Source organism: Macaca fascicularis, chromosome 2, assembly GCF_037993035.2.
Source record: "Macaca fascicularis isolate 582-1 chromosome 2, T2T-MFA8v1.1".
Taxonomy (NCBI): domain Eukaryota; kingdom Metazoa; phylum Chordata; class Mammalia; order Primates; family Cercopithecidae; genus Macaca; species Macaca fascicularis.
The window spans coordinates 114,825,502-114,843,917 of NC_088376.1; the positions used below are offsets into that span (position 1 = coordinate 114,825,502).

Here is an 18,416-nt window from a genome sequence, read left to right on the forward strand (position 1 = left end):
GTGCCATGTTGGTGTGCTGCACCCATCAACTCGTCATTTACATCAGGTATAACTCCCAATGCAATCCCTCCCCCTTCCCCCCTCCCCGTGATAGGCCCCGGTGTGTGATGTTCCCCTTCCCGAGTCCAAGTGATCTCATTGTTCAGTTCCCACCTATGAGTGAGAACATGTGGTGTCTGGTTTTCTGTTCTTGCAATAGTTTGCTGAGAATTTGTGTTTCTTTAAAAGAACTTCCCTCAGTCAGATAAAGGAACTTCAGAGAGAGCCCCTTCCTGCGCTTGGAGGGGAGAAACAAGGGAAGATCAGAGATCTTGATTCTGAGGCAGCTTGGGAGGCCTTTCATTCAAGGTGCTTAGTACGCCAAAGAGTTATACTTTGGGGGTGTTGTTTTCTGAGCCCAAACACACCTGATTCCCTTCCGCATGTCTGGGGACTGTCCTTCTTATCTATCTGGGTGGGAAACAGTCTGCCTCTAATTATAGAGCTGAAAATGCCAGTTTCTCACTTTCCCAGCTCCCCTGGCTGCTGGGACAGACATGTGACCAGGTTTGGCCAATCAAATTTGTGTGCTGAGAATTTTCAGTCTGCAGCTTGGGATGCAGAGAATGAGGATAGCACCCCCTGTGTTGGTGCTGGACTCCTCAGCAAGCTGGTTCTGTGATATGATGCTTTCTGTGGTTCTGGGTGCATAACTTCTCTTTGATCTGCCTGTTTCTGAGCCTGGTCCCTGGGCTTTCTGACAATTTGGTGAGCTACTAAATATTGTTTCAATACACTTCTATTTTGCTTAAATAAATATGAATCTGTTTATGTTTGTAGTTAAGATCAATGACTAATATATTTGCATTTGTGGAATAAATCCTACTCATTCAAGCATTATTTGATATCACCATTGGATTCAGTTTGTTGATATTTATACCTGTGTTCATAAATCAGATTGGCTGATAGTTTTCTCTTCTTGCACTGTTCTAATCTTATTTTAGTATTAAGAGGGTGCCAACTTTTGGGAATTTTTTGTTAGAAAAATTCCTACAGCAGAATTGCTGGATCAAGGGGTCTGCGCATTTTCAGTTTTGATGACCGTTGTCAAATTGCTATCCAAAGAAATTTTGCCAGTTTACATTTTGACCAGCAACATATAATACTGCCTGTTTCTCTCTATCCTTGCCAACACAAAGGACCTGTTATCAATCTGTTTCTTTATTTTTTTTTATGGGTATGTTGAGCATGCTTGCATATGTTCAGAGTCTTTCTTTCTCCAGCTGTTTTGTTTTCTATGAACTGTCTGTTGATGTTTTTTGACTAGGTGGTTAGTTTTTCTTCTTATGTTTTTTGTTGGGGAGGGAGGAGGCATGAGAGAGTCAGGGTTTCACCTTTTGTCCTACAGTGACCTGTTGGTCGGAAGTTTAAACTCAGTTCCTGGGTGCTGGTTGTAATGGCTGTCGAAACTGGAAAAGACCCTCACAAAGACCTGCAATGCAGAGGGAAGATGGCGTGATTGGTTCTGCCTTCCAACTCAAGACATTCACTGTCCAGTTGCATCCACCAATTAAGCAAAGGTTTTTATTGAAGTCAGGTGAAAAAAATTTCATATTCCCTAATGATAATCAGTTGTTCTATAAATCAGTCAGAAGTTGTTGCATTTTTACATTTTTAACAAATGAGTCCAAAACCAACACAGTGATTTTGTAAGTAATAAGTAGGTGAGGAAATTCTATCTCCAAAGTTTTAAGTGTTTGGCTGAGAGAGTTGTTATGAGTGAGCCACATTCCTTTTGGCAACAGAATCACATAAAGAAGGAAACATTTCAAAACATCTGTTTTCTAAAAGCATTTCCACGGCATCTTAATTTGACTGATGAGGAGCTCCCTCTAGGGGAGAGAAAAATACCAGCACCAGGGTTTCTTGTGCGTTTCGCCTAGGGGTTTTTGTGGAAATCTTTTTAATCCCCTTGCCTATGCTGGTAAGGCTTAGCATTGTTATAACTAAACAACGCAATCCATAAATGCTTTGTCAGTGCAGCACAGTCACAAATGATCATCTCTCCCAACGCATGGAAAGCACATATATTGGCCTGTCTCTTTTATCAGAATGTGACCTTTATGTGGGGAGGGCTTTGCCTGTTTTATTCTTTTCTTTAATAAATACCAATAACAGTACCTGACACATAGCAAGGTTCAATAATTTTTGAATCAATGAACAAATCTTTGAACAAAAGTTTTGAGCTTAGTGTAGCTTGAAATCCATGACTAGGCTCTGTGGCCAAGGGCAGGCATTTGTCTGTGACCTAAGGCTGAGTAGTCTGTGCTGAGGGTGTGGGTGAGGTTTATTTAACTGGCTTAGGCCAAATGTATTCACTCAATGCTTATGTATCGAGCACCCACTGTGTGCTAGACAGTGTTATAGGGGCGGGGCTCCCAACAGTGAAAAGGGCAGGCAAGATTCCTGAACTTAAGGAGCAGTGATACAGAGAATGTTGAGATGATAATACTTACTATGGGGAAAAAAATCAAACAGGGAAGGGAGATAGAGTATTCTGGCATGGAGAGGAGGTCTTGATTTTATCTGTGGTGAGAGAAGGCTTCACTGAGAGGTGAAGGAGAGAGAGAAAAGGTTGAGCAGCCATCTGGGAGACAGTCATCAAGGCACCAAAGCAGGAACGTGCCCAGCATGTTTGAAGAATGCGGAGGAGGCTGGTACAGCAGAGCAGAGTAAGGGAGAGGGAGAGGGATAGGGACTGGAGTCAGAAAGATGTGGCCTACGGGTGTGAAATTCCTAGAGAGAATGTTTGAAGATTTTCCAGCAGTGAGGAAGGTCCTTGTGAGTCAAGGGCAAAAGCAGGCCTAGGCCTTTCCTGTATCCTTCCCTGCTTCTAAAGGTGATTTTCAGGTTTTCTCTGAGACCATTTTCTTGGAAAGAGTCAGATCATCAATATGAGGTAACAATGCCTAAGGTGGTTCTGCTGCAGCCCACCTCTCATGAGGTGGGAGATGTTGTAGGATAGAGGGGAGAACATACTGAATTGGATTCTGGCTGAACTAAGCTGAACGAGAGAGCACTTTAGACCCTGGATGTCAGAGGTGGAGGAAGGGACCATCGATCTCTCCCAGCTCCTGTCTGTAGGGCATCGTGCCCCACTTAACTGCAACCACCACTCTCATTAAAGAATCTTAATCTAAAAACTCTCGAAACCTCCTAACAGCCAGAAAGAAACAGCCTCCACTGGAGATGACAAAACAAGATTAACCTTTTTGGACACTGATATGATTCCCTTTAGCCTCATTTTGTTATTGTTAGATTCTTTTGTATTTTTTTTTAAGTCTACGAATTGTTCTAAACTTTGTAGTGTAAGTGGTGATGGGCGATGGTGCTGTCCTGGGCTTCCTGCTGGCCAGTTGAGTTGGGGGTGTGTGCCAACACCTCTTGCTGCATCTGGATTCGTGACATATTTAGCTAGCCTGGGTCCAGATGGAAAGCCTGGCTGCAGTCAGTACTCTAAGTCGGCCTGATCACCGTGTTAAGAGTCATTGTTCAAGAGAAGAGAGCTTGGGCAGGGAAAGTCCCTTTTTTAAAACCATCAGATCTCATGAGACTCCTTCACTATCACAAGAACAGCATGGGAAAGACCTGCCCCCATGATTCAATTACCTCCCACCAGATCCCTCCCACAGCACATGGGAATTCAAGATGAGATTTGGATGGGGATGCATCCAAACCTTATCCTGAAATATACTACAATCTTGCTTGTCTTTAAAAACAACCATTCCTGTCACATAGAACCTTGAGAGCCCCCTCTTATTATTTTGTATCATTTTCTCATTTTCTGGGGGTATAATAAGTGATTTAAGAAAAAAGTGGTTCAGGATTCATACATTATTAAATATCATATTATAAAGATGCTAATAGATCCATTAATATTATTCATACAATATAAAGACAAATTTTTACTTTTCCCATTTAACAAGTGATGCATACTGTTTCATTGACTTTAAATTAATTATGTAATAAAAGCATGAATTGTTAACAAATAAATTCAAAAATGACACACACAAAAAAAGAGTCATTGTTATGGTCACACACCTTGTTGTCTGTGACAAACAAAATGCACTTATTCAAGCCCTAATCTGTATAATGAATTGGGGTATCTGATGGGGTGACCCAGGCTCCTGAGAATTCTTAGTAGGATACATGAACGTCAAAGGATGGAGTTGTAGGGGAATGACTTTGCCATGGCAACCTTGCATGTATCTACACCCCCTGCAAAGGTGAAGGCTTGAACCACAGTTAATCTGAGTCTTGGCAGAACACTTCTTGATCCCCTCTGGAACAGAAGACGATGGGAGGCTTGTAAGGCATGCTCTGAGGCCCTTGTCTCCTTTGGGAGGCTGTCGTGAGACAGTTTTCTATCTCCTCCCTAGTCCTGATGAGGTGTGGGGCTTTCTGCCTCGTGCCCCTCAGAATAGAGCTACAGAATATAAAACTACATAGCCGCAGTCTAGAATTGGCTCAACAGCCACAGGGTATTCCACGACTTGCCTTGTAGTCATCGATCCCCTTTTGTGTTGTTCCTTTTGCTATGTGAGAAAAGAACCACAGGGAGCTGGCACTTTTGACTAATCTTCCTTTCTCTGTCTATGTGAGTAACAAACAATCAGTCTGAAGTGGCTCGATTGGATCGGTTAGACCTGGGCCTTGGTTTTCTCTTGTGTGCCTTGTGTGTGCTTGACAGAAAGGCCACATCCTGGGGGTCAGTTATCTGTCACAGTTACTGTGAAGCCTCTGAACTGGGAGAGCTGTAAGTTGTAATGCTGATGATGTGCCCGTGTGACTGGCATGATAGAAAAGACCAGTGGAAAAATGAGGCAGTGGTTCCCTGTGGCAAGGGGAACTGCACACACTTGGACCTCGTTCCTGGTGGATGTTTGCACCCCTCCTTGCCCCTTGTGGGTGGAAGTAGAGTTAGGGAGGAATCAGAATCTGCATTCTGAGTAGTTGCTGGGACTCCTGAGGAGAGTGAAGCTGATTTCCTGACCTGTATCTTCTACAGGGCTAAGGAAACTTAGTGCTAAAGTCTGTCGTGTCTTGAATTTGAAGTCTAGCCTACCCTCCCAGTGGTGGGACAGACCTGAATCTTCAGAATGAGGATGAACATAAGTCCAAATAGATCAGTAATCACAATAAGTTCAATGAGTTAAACTTGATAATTAAAAAGCAGTTTGATAGATTACATTTAATAGATCTATATAATGTTCATAAGGTATATATCTAAAACAAAGTAACACAGAAAGTTTGAAAACAAAAGGATAGAAAAAAGATATATCAGGCAAATTTCCAACCAAAGAAAACTATCACAACAAAATATAATTTAAACCTTAAAAGGAATGAAGGAATCAGCAAACTATGGCCTGCAGGCCAGCTGAACCCACCAGCTGTTTTTAGAAATAACGTCTTATTGGAACACATCACTCCCCTTTGTTTACATATAGTCTGTGGTTGCTTTTGAGCTACAATGACAGGGTTGAGTAGTTGTGACAGACACTGAATGGTTGTCAAAGCCTAAACTATTTATTACCTGGCTCTTTATAGAAAAGCTTTGCTAACTCTAGTTATAAACCAATGAAAGGAACACTACTCTAAGATGCTATAATACTTGGGAATTTGTATGTATGCAACAAAACTTCAAAATATAAAAATAAAAAGGCTGATAGAATTACAAAGAAGATAATTCTACATTTATACCTATTTCAGACACTCATGGATCAAGGAGACAGAAAAATGATAATAGGATATTTGAAAAATCCAGTCCATACACATACACACAGGTTTGAATTGTGGTAAATGGAGATGATTGGACAGAGAGTGGCAGAGCTGAGGATCATATGCATAGATGCATGAGGGATCATAGTGGTCATGACCAGCCAAAATTATGAAGCCATCAATGTTACAAGGCAGAGAAAGCAAAGACAATAGAAATCACGAAAAAATGGTAGTAACGAGAACAATTAGAGGATAAAAAAGTTAGCCAAACTGGAGAGACCAGCCCAGAGTGAATGTCACTAAAGTTCTGAGGAGTCCCAGAGCTACCTTGCATTCCATTCAAGTCTTTCAGATGCTCCTTTTTATGACTTGTTTGTTTGTTTGTTTGAGACGGAGTATCAGAGTATCGGAGTATCACTCTGTCATCCAGGCTGAAGTGCAGTGGGCGCAGCAATCTCGCAATCTCAGCTCACTGCAGCCTCTGCCTCCTGGTTCAAGCAATTATCCTGCCTTAGCCTCCTGAGTAGCTGGGATTACAGGTGCGTGCCACCATGCCCGGCTAATTTTTGTATTTTTAGTTTCACCATGTTGGCCAGGCTGTTCTCAAACTCCTGACCTCAAATGATCCACCTGCCCTGGCCTCCCAAAGTGCTGGGATTACAGGTGCGAGCCACTGCACCTGGCCCGTTTTATGACTTTTTAAACCTGCATCTCCAGAACACCCTCTTTGTTGTATTGATCTTGTATTGGCCGTCCATCATGTGAGCTAGCCCAAGAAAAGTCATCCTTCTTGTAATAAAGGGAAATAAAGTAAAATCTCCTTTTGAATGTCTTGCCACAGCTATGACACAGTGCCATGGTGGACACATAGATGGGTGGGTGAAGTCCAGGAGAACCTGGTCTGCCAGGAAGTCCTAGTGAGACTTGTCCCTCCATCTGATGCTAACTGTCACAGCTAATCTTGAGATTTCTGGCTTCCTCTGGAAGGAAATAGACGCATCAGCTCTGAGATGTTAAAACAAGCATGTGAATACCTGGGTTTCCTATATTGTCTCATGTGCAGTAAGGAGCAAGGGTTTGGGAATCAGTACTATATGAATGCCGTAAACTTTGTTACAATCCCCACGTTTTTTTTGTTCCCCTGTATGAAACCTTGAAAACAAAGAGGAATAGTGTGCTTCCCTGGGAAGCATTGAGGAAAGCTGTAGAGCTGGGCAGCATCTAGATTTGATGTGAGAGAAATCCTCAAGTACCCACAAAAGCACAGAAAAGAAAACAGACCAAGGACAAAGGATCAGGGCCAAGGGAAGAATGTCCAGGGCCAGTTAGGGCCTGAGAAGAGGGTACAGAGAGGGCCCTCAAGGGGCAATGTGGCCTTGGTCCTTTCTTTCTTTTTATTTGTTTCTTTTCTTTTTTTCTTTCTTTTTTTTTTTTTTTTTTGACATGGTCTCACTCTGTCGCCCAGGCTGGAGTGCAGTGGCGCAATCTTGGTTCACCGCAACCTCTGCCTCCTAGGCTCAAGGAATCCTCCCACCTCAGTCAGCCTCCTGAGTAGCTGGGACTACAGGTGTGTGCCACTATGCCCTGGCTAATTTTTAAATTTTTTATAGAGATGAGATCTTGCCATGTTGCCCAGGCTGGTCTTGAATACCTGGGCTCAAAGGATCCACCTGCCTTGGCCTCCCAAAGTGCTGGGATTATAAGCATGAGCTACCAAGCCCAGACTTTCTGTTTTCATAAAAGACTATATCAGGAAAGAACTGTGCCCAGACCACACAGGAGGAGAACTTGGTGAGTGATGGGATTCAGGTTTCACGTATTTTTACTTATGCCCCTATCCTATTTTTGACAGGAGGGAAACAGACAAGTGTTACATTTTTGTCCGTGGAGCCTCTCCCTGAGGAAGACTCAGTTATATGGCCAGCATCCTAATCCCTGGGCTGTAGTTACTTTCCATTTCATAATTTTTCATCACCTTTACCCATGCCTGGTGACTGAACCACCTAGAAACAAGCTTTGGGCATTTGCCATTGTATAGGAAACATAACTATATCCACCCAGTTGGCAGAAGTATCCCATGACTATCCCAGGATGAGAGGGACCCTGGAAATTCATAGACTCTGAGACTGATTAGGAAGCTAGGGTTGTGGATGTCATTGTTATAAGCCAAAAGGAGAAAGATTCATATCTTATGCAAATCTATCTCTTTCTCTATAAAATCAACTCTACAAAAATGCATAGGCAACTATAATTGAGACCCGGAAAGTTGAAGAAATATTTTAAGGGAAGCAGAAGGTAAGTAGGTGTTCCATATAAAAAAGAGAAACCCAGATTATTACTATCAGAAACTTAAGTGTCCTGAGGATGCTGAACTGTGCCTCCTGTGTGGATCCAGAACCCAAAAATAAAAAGGATCACCCTGATCAGTAAACATTGGCATCTCGTTCCTCATCTTCCTGGGTAGTGGTAGAGGGAGTGGGAGGGGTGGTGAGAAGGCAGGTGGAAAGCCAAGGAGCTGAAATTTTGGGCAGAATTTTTGGCAGTTTCTGTATAAGGAGGCTCTGAAGTTGGAGACCAGGCCTGCTAAGGATGGGGGTACACTAGTAAATCCCCAATATTTAGCAGTGGAAGCCAACAGGGCTATACCATACGAGAAGAAAGGTGGATTTAAAATATGCCCCCATTTCCCATGGTGGAAGCCCTGTTTCACATCTTAATCTCTGAAACTGGGTTAAAGTGATCCAGGATTGTTAATGCTCCAGTCACCTACCAGAAGCAAATGTAAATCGCCTCTGAAGGAAGGCAGCATAATCTCAGACCTCAACTTGTTTTGAAAATGTTTTTTATACAACCACCCAGCACTCCATAAAAAAAACCCAAACTTAAAAACAAAACAGAAAAACCCCACCCAAAACATGAGAAATAATTGACAACAAAAACAGACTCACAGAGGAACCAGGTCATGAAGTTATACACATTTTAAAGTTTGTAAGCACTCTATGCCTTAATGTGTTAAAGAAAATAGAAGGCAAAATGAGAATTCAGCAGGAAATTGCAATCTTTCAGAAAGTATCATATGGGAATTTTAGAACAGAAAAACACAATAACTCAACTAAAAATTCAGTGGGTAAGTTTCAGCAGATTAGACAAAGAGAGAATTATTGAACTGGAAGATAGGTTAGGAGAAAATATATAGAATGATTAGACTAATAGCTGACTTTTTAACAGAAGCAATGAAAGCAAGAAGACAGTGAAATTACATTGTTAAAGTACTGAAAGCAATAAATAATAACTACTGACCTACCTGTTGAAACCATTCTTTAATAATTAGGGTGAAATACAGAACTTTTAACAAAAGTTGAGAAAATTAATCACACTTAAAGAAATATGAAAGGGTATTCTTCAGGTGCAAAGAAAATAAGCCTAAATGGCAGACAGATTCAGAATCAATGAAAATAGTAAATATTTGGAAAAATTTAAATGAATATGCTACATTAAGCAATAATTACATAATTTGGGGAAACAAATTAAATAAAATAAAAATATTCTGAGCTCCTTGAATGTCTGAGAAGAGGTAAGGTAAAAGTACTACATTTATATTAGACTTTGATAAGTTGAGGATGCATATTGTATTACAAGGTTGTTTTGTTAACTATGGTAGCCCCTAGCCACATGTGGCTATTGGCACTTAGAAATGTGATCAGTCCTACTTCAGATATACTATAAATATAAAATATACACCAGATTTCAAAGACTTAGGGCAAGAAAAGAAAAAAAGGAGAATAAAAGAAAGGAAAATGATGCCATTATTAATGTTATATTGATTACATGTTGAAATGATAATATTTTGATATCTTAAATTAATTGTGTTATTAAAATTAAGTTCACCTTTTTTCTTTCCTTTATTTACTTGGCTATTAGAAAATTTAAAATTACATATATGGCTCACAGATTATATTATTATTTTTGCAGCATGCATTATATTTCTATTGGACAGTGCTAGTCTAAGGTAATCACTAAGTAAATAGTAAAAAAAAAAAAAAAAAAAAAAAAAAGTGTTTAACTCCCAAGTTAATGAAGTTGAGGGTAGTGGGGGAAGTGGAATAATTTAAAAAATCAAGTCAAAAGAAGGAAAGAAAGGACAGAGAGAGAGAAAGAGAAAACATATATAACAGATGAAGCAAATAAGTAAGACAGTAGATTGAAACATACACCAATAATTACATTAAACGTAAAAGGACAAAGGGCTTTAATTGGAAGATAAAGATTGTCAGACTGGATTTTAAACAAAAGAGCATGCTGCTTATAAGAGGCATCTCTAAAATACAAAGATTTTAGAAAGATTGAAAGTAAAAAGATGGAAAATTATAAACCAGACAAATACACTAACCAAAGAAACTTGGTCTAATTAATCATATCATACAAAGCATATTTTAATGCAAAAAGCATCTAGAAATAAAGATGATCACTTTATAGTGATAAATATTCACCCACAGGTTGATATACTAATTATAAATCTGTGTGCACCTAATAATATAGGTATAAAATATATAAATCAAGAATTGACAGAATCACAATGAGGAATATGCACACTTACAATGTAGTGGGCCTTTCTAACATACTTCCTTCAGTGTCTGATAGAATAAGAAGAAAACCAATTAGTAAGTAAGCATATGGAATATTTAAACAACACAATTAACAGGATTGACTTGATCAGCATATATAGAATACCACACCCAACTGCTATGGTTGAATCATTATTTTCAAGTACATATTGAATGTTTACCAAAATTGACCATATGCTGAGCCTTAAAGAGCCTCAACAAGTTTTAATGAATATAAGTCATAGAGATTATGTTCTATGAGCACAATTGAATTAAGCCAGAAATCAATAACAATAAAAACAACTAGAAAATTTCCAAATCTTTAGAAATTAAGCAACATCCTTCTTTACAACTCAGAAGCCAAAGAAGACATCAAAATAGTAATTAGAAGATACTTTAAACTGAAGATATTTCAAACTGAATGATAACAAAACACTACATATTCAAAATTGTAGGATGCAGCTAAAACTTGCTTAGAGGGAAACTTATTATTTCAAATGTATGCATTAGGAAAGGTAGAAAACCATGAGCTAATTATCCATCTTAAAATTTAAAAAGCAATTTAAACCCAGTAAAAGTAGGAGAAAAATAATAGAGATAAGGACAGAAAATAATGAAAAGGGAATAAAAGATCAAGGAAAAAAATAATAAAGTCCAAGAAATCTAAAAGGTCTTGGTATCATGAACAGGGTTCCTCATACTAACACGGTATACTCCTGTTCATCATATGCTTTCTCCTAGATCCCGCACCTCTGAGGAGAATAGGACAGATGTGTCTCTCAGATGAGAATGTAGGTCATCATCTGTGAGAAGCAGGACATAAACTCAAAACTTCCAGATTTATATTGGCACCCGCCCGTTTCTCTGGAACTACCCAAGGAAGGGTGGATTGTTAAGAGTGAGCCAGTGCCCCTTCTTGGCAGGCACTGGGGGTGAGGTGTGGGTAGTTATATGTCTCTAAGTACCTATGCTTCCTAAAACTAAAGAACACACAGCAGAACAAAGCAACCATGAAGATTTGGCTTAGGTATGATATGCTGCTATATGCTGTGCTCATAACTTTGATCATTTAGTGCTGGTTGAGGCCAAGACTGGCAAGGCTGCTGGAACAGAAATGGCTGGCAGCTTAGAGGTGGAGGCAGGGATTCTATATAAACCAGGCTGCAGTTTTGCTTTGCATGTGATATATCCACCCACACCTCTGTCAAGTGCTATGGTGAAAGATCCAGGCCCACTGTTGATAGTACATCTTCCAGACCCATAGCCTTTTCCAGGAACAATATGAAATCACTTCCAACCAGCTGGGTTCCACATTGAAATCTTGGTGTGAAGAGTCCCTGTGAGGAAAACTGGCTCCCTTTTTTGATAAAGATCTGGCCTGTGTTTTTGCGTCTCACAAACTCCTCAAGTCTTCAGACTCCAAGGACTTCCAATCCATGCTGACGATGACCATATTCCACTGATACACTCTGTAAATTAGAAACAGAGGCCAAGGCTGACATGATGTATGTCAGAGCCAAAGTCCAAGTGTCCAGCCTTGGTATGAGGTTTAGGTATTTCTGTTCAAGGATGGACATTCTCTCACATTATCGGACAAATCTTCATACATGGTTAGACGTTCCCTCTGCTGGGAGGATCGTCCCCATGCATGGTTGTTTATGTCCTTGAATAGACATCTCTACACATAATTAGGCATATTCACATGTTTGGTTACCCTGATGTATTGGTTGGATATCCCCATTCAAGGGTGGACATTCCCATTCATAGCTGGACATCCCTACTCATGCATGGACATTGAAGAGTCCAGCTCCTGTGACTTTTCAGGCCTAAACACAGGCAATGACAAAAGTATTATTTGGCAGGCCTCATGGAAGAAGGCTGCCCTCCCTGCATCAGACTTGGTGTGCAACCAAAGCATTGCAATCTCTGAAAGGAGTTACAGTTAAGGAATAAGGCCCGTCTGGCTTGCTATGCTCTTACTCATATAGTACTTATCTCATTGTAGTCCAGCCAGCTTCATTTGGAGGCCTCATTCTTGCGGACCTTCAGCTGAGGCTTTCTCTAAGTGCTTCTGCCAATATATCCTTAAGTGGGTGGGTTGCGGTGGGCTTAAAGATATTTTTCACTGCTTTGACTTCGTACTCAGTATGTTTCCACCCCTAGCCCTTCATTCTCTCCTTTTTCCCAGCTTCTGGGTTCATAAAACTGCAGACGCCTTTTATTCAGGGCTCCTTTGGCAGTAAGACTGCCCATCCCTGCATCTATGCTGATCCACCTGACCCTCAACCGGTATGCCGTACCGGTATCCTTTTTCCAGTATGAGGGAAAAGGAATATGGGAGAGTGGGCACTGGCTCTAGTTTAGCCTCTTGCTTGTATTGCAGCAGGTAATTAACAACTTCACCCTTACTTTCATTTTGGCTTGTTGTCTTAATCACCTCCTCTGATGCCTCTCAGTTCAGCTCTCTTTAGCTCAGCTGAGCTCTTGACAGACTTTTTTACTCATGAACGGACATCCTAATCATGGCTGAGTATTGCCCCAGTGGCTGGACCTCCTCCCGTTACTGCACATCCAACCATAGCTGGACATCCTCACCATGGCTGGGAGTGCTTCCTCCATGGCTGGACATTCTGCCAATGTGTGGACATTCCTCCATGACTGGACATGCTACCAATGGCTAGACATCTCCTCCTGTGGCTTACATCCTCCTGTGTCTGGACATTCACAGTCATGGCTAGACATCCCCTTCCTGACTGAACATAATCACCAATGACTAGACATCCCCACCCATGGCTGGATCCCCCCTCATGACTGAACATCCCCTATAGCTGGACACTTGCCCTTACGCTCACGGATAAAGGGTTTGTCTGCACATTCAGCAACTTCATGGATTTGAGAGGAAGCCACTCATTTCTTCTCCTTTTACTTTCTCCTTCCTTCCTTGGGCAAGTTCTACATTTTCTAATCCTCTGCCTCCAACTCTGTGTTATCTTGTCTCCCCTTAGTATACAGCCAGGGTCTCTATGTCTTTGCATAAATGAGTAGGTTCTATTTTTGCTCTGTAAGTTATTGGCATTTGACTTACCATCATTTGTGTTCCTCTTTCCTCTCAAAAAGCTGATGCCCCATCATTTAGGTTTTCAGGCAACCTTAGGTGGACAATTCCTACGTCACGTCTCAGATTAGCTTAATCTCTCTCAGTCTCTGTTTCTCTGTCTCTCTCTGACTCCTCCACACCTCATGCATGCACACACTCACACACACTGTTGAGAATGTCATGATGTTCCTACTCCCTAATTTATTACTATAATGGCTCTTGTCTTAGGCCATTCATGCTGTGCTATAAAAATACCCTAGACTGGGTAATTTTATAGCACAGCGTATAGTCCCTCACTCTCAGCCTGTGTCCCTGGCCACTTCCTGGGAGATCCAGGCATGGGATGTAGAAATTTATTTCTCACAGTTCTGGACACTGGGAAGTCCAAGATCAATGTGTTTGCAGAGGAAGGTGAAGGCTTGCTCTGTTTTATGGACGGCACCGTGTTGCTCTGTCCTCACAGGGGCAAATGTGCGTCCTCACATGATAGAAGGGCAAAATGACTCCCTCAAGGTGCTACTATAAAGATACGAATCCCATTCATGAGGATACAGCCTCCCAAAGCCCCACCTCTTAATACTATTACATTAGAGATTAGGTTTCAACATATGAATTTTGAAAGGACACAAACATTCTAACCACAGTAGCTCTGTCAATTATTATTGTCATGATTGTGGCCTGGATAAAATTTCCATTGCTACTTCCACCAGTCTTTCACTTCCCACAACAGTGTCCACATCATCACACTGGAACACACTCATCGTCTTCCTTTCCTGTACCCTGAAAGTGTCCTTCTCTCATCCACTAATTCCTATATAACAATCCATCCTTTTCTTTTGCCTGTCTCCCTTCTTTTAAGTTATTGTCTAAATTAAGACTCTTTTGGTTGCAAATGACAGAAAATAGACTTGGAAGAGGTCTAAGCTGGGCATGGTGGCTCATGCCTGTAATCCCAGCACTTTGGGAGGCCAATGCACATGGATCACCTGAGGTCAGGAGTTTGAGACCAGCTTGGCCAACATGGAGATACCCCGTCTCTACTAAAAACACAGAAATTAGCCAGGCATGGTGGCAGGTGCCTGTAATCCCAGCTACTCTAGAGGCTGAGGCTGGAGAATTGCTTGAACCCAGGAGGCGGCGGTTGCAGTGAGCTGAGATCGTGCCATTGCACTCCAGCCTGGGCAACAAGAGCAAAACTTCATCTCAAAAAACAAAAAAAAATTAAGAGGTCTATTTGTTTATGTGGCTGCTGTAACAATTACCACATACCTGGTGGCTTAAAAGAAAAGAAATACGTTCTCTTACGGTTCTGGAGGCTAGAGGCTGAAATCCAGGTGTCAGGAGGGCCAAGCTCCTTCCGGAAGCTCTAGGGGAGATTTCCTTCCTTGTCACTTCCAGCTTCTGGTAGTTCCCAGCATTCCTTGGCTTGAGGTCACATCCCTCCTGTCCCTGCCTTCCTCTTCACATCGCCTTGTCTAAAGTGTGTCTCTCTTAAAACTTCCTCTGCCATTCAGTACCTAAATACAGTACCTATGACTGTATTTAGGTCCCATGCAGGTAATCCAGGATAAATCCTTCCTCACAAGACCCTTAAGTTAATCACATCTTTTGTCATAGATAACAGTCACAGATTCTAGGGATTTCATGTGCATACCTTTTAGAGGCCCATTTGTCAGCATACCAGAAGGCCCATTTTTTGTAGTTGGATTCGGAACCCCAGACAGTATTACCAGGCCCTTCCTCACTTCCTATCACACCTGCCCGGTCTGCAAAGTCACAGCAAGCCAGATGAAACTTGAAATAGAGAATGCAATGACATAGGCCTGGCTGTAGGAAAACCTAGCTAACCCCAGATTTGCCAATCTGATGGCCACTTGTGGGAGATCTGTTGCATAAAAGAAGGCCTGGCCCAGGCTGACCCTTGGCTGCTGCCCCTGACAACAGATCTGGTGAAACTTGTCCCTAAAAGAGGCCCTAGTGCTCAGGCTGACTGGGATGCCAACAGAGGCAGGAGGACTGTTTCAACCCCTTTCCCCAGAGAGTGTAAAAACTGGGCTTTATTTTTCACAGCCCCTGACCAGGCATCTCCATTCAGAGCAAGACATCAGAGAATCCGGCTGCAGCCAGGGCCAGCTCGGAAGACCAGGATTCCACAGGCCTGTGTTTGGCAGGGCCCTCAGGGCCGGCAGAGTGCTTAGCAGGGAGCCAGGAGGACATGGCACTTCAGCTGGGCAACGGCAGGACAGACGCTGTGCCTTATGGTGGGGGATACAGTGGGGGAGCAGCCAGTCAGAGCCAGCCCCTGGGGAAGCCAGAGCAGGAGCTGAGGGCAGCAGCTGTGCCTACTGCCTCCCCACCCTGGGGCTGAACAACAAGGCTTCCCTCCCCTCTGCTCAGCACTTCCTGGGAGAACCAGGCATGGGATCTGGGAAGGGAGAGGGACTCGGGGGGTGTGGGGAGATGGTGGTGGGGGTGGCATGGGGGTAGGTAAACAACTAGGGGTAGGCAGGGGAAAGGGCTGTCCCTCCGCCAGTGCAGGTCATTGGGCACACAGCCTCTAAATCCTACCACGTCCTCAGAAGCAGCTGTGCTCCTCATCCACTCCCATGTCCCCTCTCCGGCCTACCCCCAGGCTGCCTCATCCTCTGCTGGACCTGCCTTGGGTGGGTGCTGCTGGGCCACTGCTTTGCTGAGTCTCCCTCTGTCTCTGGGCACCTATGGTGCAACCATCTCTCACGTGGTCTCTCACTGTCTCTGCTTTGTCATCCATGCCCAAGGCCCCTCACTCTCTACCTGTGTCTCGCAGATGTTCGTGTGAACCTTCATCCCAGAAGTCTGAGGTCTGCAACCCTCTGTAGGGTCTTTCCATGGTGGGCCCTGCCTGAGCGGTGGGAGGGCCAGTGGGGAGGTGTGCAGGGGTCTTCATGCCTTGCAGCTGGGTGATGCTTCCCTCAGCCCCAAGTCCCTTCTATGTGTTGGAAGGTGTGGGAGTGGGAATCTGCAGAGCAGCTATAGTATATTTTCAGGTCCAGGGTTCCGTCTGGTGCCCAACGCCATTGGCAAGGGCGGGTTGCAAAGATTCTGCTCAGGACCTATTGCCTTTGGCCTGTGCCTCACTTCTCTAAAGGGATCTTTTCTTCAGAAGCTCCTCCTCCTCCCAAAGCAGTAAGAGAACAACTTTCTGCCATCACTGATGAAAGCCATGCCTACTCTTGCATGTCTTGCTTTGTAAGGTGGTTGTTTCTGGAATTCTGCATGACAAATCCCTGGAGGTGCCACCAGGCTGGAGATATTGCCACTCCAAATATTCATGGTTCCATTAGTTAGAAAGACGAGGAAAATGGATACTGGCTGGGCAAGTGCAGTCTGCCTCAACTTCTATAGTGGAAAAAGAATAAAAATCCAAACAATTCCTTGCCAATTCAACAAAAGACAACAAAAGTGAAAATGAAAGAAAAAAAAAAAAACGACAGCTGGAAAGTATGAAGCAATATGGCAGTAAGTCAAAGCATATTAGAAATGAAAATAACCATGAATTTGTAGTAGTGTCTATCAAAATACAGAGACTTTCTTGCTGGATCAAAAGAGAAACACATGTATTTTGTGCACAGAAGGAGATGGGAATTTGAAAATAAAGGAGTGGGTAAGGATACAGCATGGACGGACTCCTGCTTCTAGTAATGACATGCTAAGGAGCTGGAATGGTCCTTTTGCTAAAGGTAACTAGAAAAGCTGATCAATAAACATTTTAAGTTTCTGCTTGAAGAAATTGAAAACAAACAATACAGTAAAAAAAAAAATCACTAGGCCATGATCCAAAGAAAGACACTCAGAAATGCAAATCTGGCCCTGTGGGTATTGTCCAATCACTTCATCAAAAAATGCGTTCTGCACCTTCCCCATCCCACAGGTTCGTCTCACCACTTATCCTGCCCTCCACCTAGCGCCTGTCTTTTCCATGCCCCTCGTCCTACTATCTTCACCTTGATATCCACTCCCAGCCTTAACTGGCCTCCTCCTCTTCCCTACATTCCCCCCAGAGCCCCACTGCAGCCTCCCCAGTACTCACCCTAAACATTTCAAATGTACTCTTTAGTGACCCCTGGGCAGAAACTCTGAGGGGGACGAGGGCCTGATGCTGACCCCTCAGGCCGTGGCCAGAGGACCTTCTACTGAGCATTGACCTGCGGCACCAAGTGGCTTTTCAGTGGTTAGGTTCAGGCAGAGATGGTGCCTGCTTCTGCAGTGGCTGTGCTGACTCATCTTCTGCCTGTGACAAGAGAGCAGTCAAAGACATTTGTACCATAGCTGGGGCCTCAGAGATATCCTTCTCTGTGTGTGTCCTGTTCTCCCAGGAGGCTGATAACTGGGTGCCCTGCAGACAGGACAGACACAGGGGATTCAGCCACAGTGAGGGAGTGTGCCCTGTCCCTCCAATTCTACTGGCCTCATCAAAGATAATCATTGATAAATTTTGGTTGTGTATGTCTTCCTAATTCCCTTGTTTTCATAGTACTATTATGATATGCTTATAAGTATTTGTCCATCAACTCAATTTGTTTCACTTGTACTCCGTATCAGTACAGACAGAACAAGTTCTTTTCTGTGGTTTCATTAAGTGCTTGGTTTGATGAATTTTCACAGTTCCATATTCCTTGGTAACCACCACCCAAAACAAGATATAGCACATTCCTCTTTGTTTCCATGTGCTGTTTGCAAGCAAAACCCCTATATCTAGGAATTCATCTGATTCATTTTCTATTGTGGTTCATTTTACCTGTTAGTTTTACCTGTTTTAGAATTTTATATAAATGGAAGAACCTATAGGTAGTCTAGTTTCTTTCATTTAGCACCAAGTTTCTGAGAGTCATCTATGTTATTCCGTGTATGAATATATTCATTTTTGTTACTATTACTCCATTATACTAATATATCACGAAAGTTTTGTCTAGTCACCT

General features: G+C 42.6%; 1 protein-coding gene across 1 annotated transcript in view; it reads left to right on the forward strand.

Annotated features, from left to right (window-relative positions):
* Nucleotides 1–634: 634 nt before the first annotated feature.
* The window catches only part of IQCF2 (IQ motif containing F2), an 85,181-nt gene continuing 67,399 nt past the window's right edge, over nt 635–18,416 (forward strand). Inside the window, exon 1 of the mRNA XM_045386174.3 lies at nt 635–747. The gene's annotated coding sequence lies outside the window, so the exon portion shown is untranslated. The remainder of the gene's footprint in view (nt 748–18,416) is intronic.